Genomic DNA, 3,056 nt, shown 5'->3' with positions numbered 1-3,056 from the left:
GGTGATGGTTACATTAAAGAGCAATATTTAAAATTTTCTTTTGTAAAACCCTCTGTAGATTTAGTCGAGACAACTATGACGTGGCAGATATGACTAAGTAAAGGGAACTGAAGTTTAGAATTAATGTAAAACAGCAAAGGATGACTCAGCTGTATTAAAGTTACGAGTTTTTTTCGTGCTCGTAATATAGAGGTCAAAGGAACTGCAGCCTGAGTTTGAAGGTCCATCAGGTCGAGTTTAACTCCAGCGTGAACCATAGCTAGAGGGAGGAAAGGGCGACCTAAGGGGTGTCAAAGGCCTAGATGTGTCCTAGGAGATCTAAGGTGTATCTAAGGGGGACCTCAGTGTGTGTAACGGGGACATAGGTGTGTCTAAGGGGGTTCAAGATGGGTACAAGAGGGGTCTCGGAATGCTATAGGGGTTGCCAGGTATGGTCATGGAAATTCAGAGTGTGATTGAGGGGTTCAGTGTGATTCCAGGGAGGTTCTAATGTATGGCCAAACAGTCCAAGGTGGATCCAAAGGAGTCCAAGGTGTATCTAAAGGAGCTCAAGGTATGCACAAAGGGTTCAAGGTGTATTTAAGGGGTTCCAAGGTTTACCAGAGCGGTTGTAAGGTATGTCCAAAAGATCCACGGTGTGTCCAGAAGGTTCAAAATGTGTCTAAATGGGTTCCAAGGGAGCATCAACCCTTCTTTTACAGGATAGTGGTACGTCTAAGGTTGAGATACCGTGTGGGCTTTCTCCATGTCCCTGAGCGTCGTCTCCTACCTCCTCATTAAGAATCCTCACGCTTCGATCGCCTCCGTAGAAATCCTTACAACAAAGCTGGCCAGCTGGGGTATCAAAGAGATACGAGCTCGTGAAAGAGCGCTAAGGAGCTTCTTCCAAACCGTTAACCGTTAAATGATGCAAGTTATTTACTGTCACCTTCCGTGTATTCATTTGCTTGAGTTTTGTGCTTTATTAAAAAAAAAACTATATATTTTTTTTAAATTTTCAAAGCAGTGTCTTTCTTTTGATTAATCCATTTGTTGTCTCACACAGCCGGGTTAACTGACAAACCAGACGGAATTGATTCAGTCTCTGGCAGTTCTTTTTTTAAAAGAATGTGATACTATCAAAAAGGTTATTTACGGATTTCCTCATTATTTAACATATTTCCTTTTTACTTTTAATTAGGCTTTTTATAAAGTGATATTGATATAGTAGGCTATCTAATTTAAATAACGTGTAACAATAATAAACAATCATCAAATGCATAGAATAAGAAATAAATTGGAAAGTTCCCAGACGTACGCGGAGAGAAACTAGAACATTGCACGGAGGAGGCAGTACAACAAGAACTATGTATTTTAGAAGATGGAATTGGAAAACAGGACAGGCTGGGTGGGCAGTTCAGAGGAGGCTATCGCTTGCCGGGAAGCGGGAGAAGTGAAGAAGATTGGAAAAGGGGAGCTGGGAGCTAAAAAAATAGAGAAAAAAAGGCTATGGAATAAAATAGAGGGAATACACACATTCTTATATACACATGCACCAAGTACGTACATTTTATTTCTGTTTCTCTCTAGATATTCCTCTCCCTCCTTTCCTTCCCCTTCTCATTCTTGTTCTTGCAATAAATATGAATTTTCAGGAGGCTGCAGTTCCTTGATGGGGTGAAAGCCAACGTTTCTGAAGACACGGCTCTGCTACATGAATTGCTAGGTTAGTAGGCCTAGTATGTGCATGTAGAATCATGAGAATTATAACGATTTCTGACTCTTCAGTCTTATAAACACACACACATATATATGTAATGACTAGTTCAAATAATTGATCGCTTATAGAACTATCGACCTTTTCAAGTGCACTAAGACGTTCTATGCTGTTTCTGGAGAGTAATCTGATCTCGTTTATGCTGTTCTCAGGACATAGTAATGTAGTGCTGATGGCTGTGCTGAGGGGAAACAGTGTTCTTTGGGAGAGGAGCAAGGTACACCGGTGCCAACTCGGCGCCTTTTACAAAATTGCAGAGCTTGTATCTTTGTTTTATTTACTTTTAGATTGATGATGCTTCTAGTCTGATAAATACGAGTCGGTATAGATTGATTTTGAATTAATATGTCAAAAAAGTTCCATGTGTAAGATAAAACATATTAATGCATACGATCAATTTTATGTTTACCTTTATTTCGCTTGGTTCATACACATCATGGTTTCTGTAAGAGTAATGCCTCACTTTCAACGAGCCTCAAAATAGTAAACTCGACGCATTTATTTTATGATGTGGCAAAACATCAACAAGCATCAACCTACAATTAGTAAAATTATATTAAAGTGAAAATAAATACTCTTTCAAAAAAATCGAAGAAAATATGGATTTATTTATCTATTGTTATTTTCCTTATCACACCTACGCCTCGCCCTCTCCGTTAGGTTTATCGTGACGGTGTATTTAGCATGAAGCCTGACGAAGACTGTGGTGGGGACTCATGCTAGCCAGGGTGGGGCTCGTTAACTGACCTCAGGATAGGAGGGAAGAGGTCAGGGTCCTTCCGGATACCGTCTCATGGAAATGCTCAGGTTAGTCCCTTGTTTTAGGGGAAATTGGATGGAAGGAGTAGAAGTAATGGTATAGAAAAATGTAAGGAAAATCGTATATAGATTACACTAATAAGGCAATGAAAAATGATATGAACAAGATTGCACAGAAGGCAAGGGAGTTCATAGATTTAGGTTCTGTAAAAAATAAAACTACCCTTGTTTTAATATATGCTTAAAATAGTTAGATATTTATGTAATCTTGCATGAGTTTTTCCGATAGAAGAATGATTGAAAACAAACTAACAAGCACAGATGATTTATATATAACTTATTTACTTGTGTGTTTATTTGTCATCATTACCGTTATTTTCTTCCATCTTATTCAGACATTTTCTCTTTTCTCAGATTCATTTTTTTTCTCCATGGTAAAAAAGTGACAAGCAGGCTTTTGTAAGTTAACCTCATTACGCTGGTGAAAGTGAGGTTCTGTCAGTGGCTTTCAGGATGCCGTTTTAGAGCAGTTCCCCACTAT

General features: G+C 38.8%; 1 pseudogene; it reads left to right on the top strand.

The window, feature by feature from the left end:
- The window catches only part of LOC119590430, a 14,274-nt pseudogene that overhangs the window by 10,536 nt on the left and 682 nt on the right, over window positions 1–3,056 (top strand).

Source organism: Penaeus monodon, chromosome 27 (genome assembly GCF_015228065.2).
Source record: "Penaeus monodon isolate SGIC_2016 chromosome 27, NSTDA_Pmon_1, whole genome shotgun sequence".
In the NCBI taxonomy this organism is placed as follows: domain Eukaryota; kingdom Metazoa; phylum Arthropoda; class Malacostraca; order Decapoda; family Penaeidae; genus Penaeus; species Penaeus monodon.
Note: the sequence above shows the minus strand (reverse complement) of the source record. Positions and strands in the feature narration are given on the sequence as shown.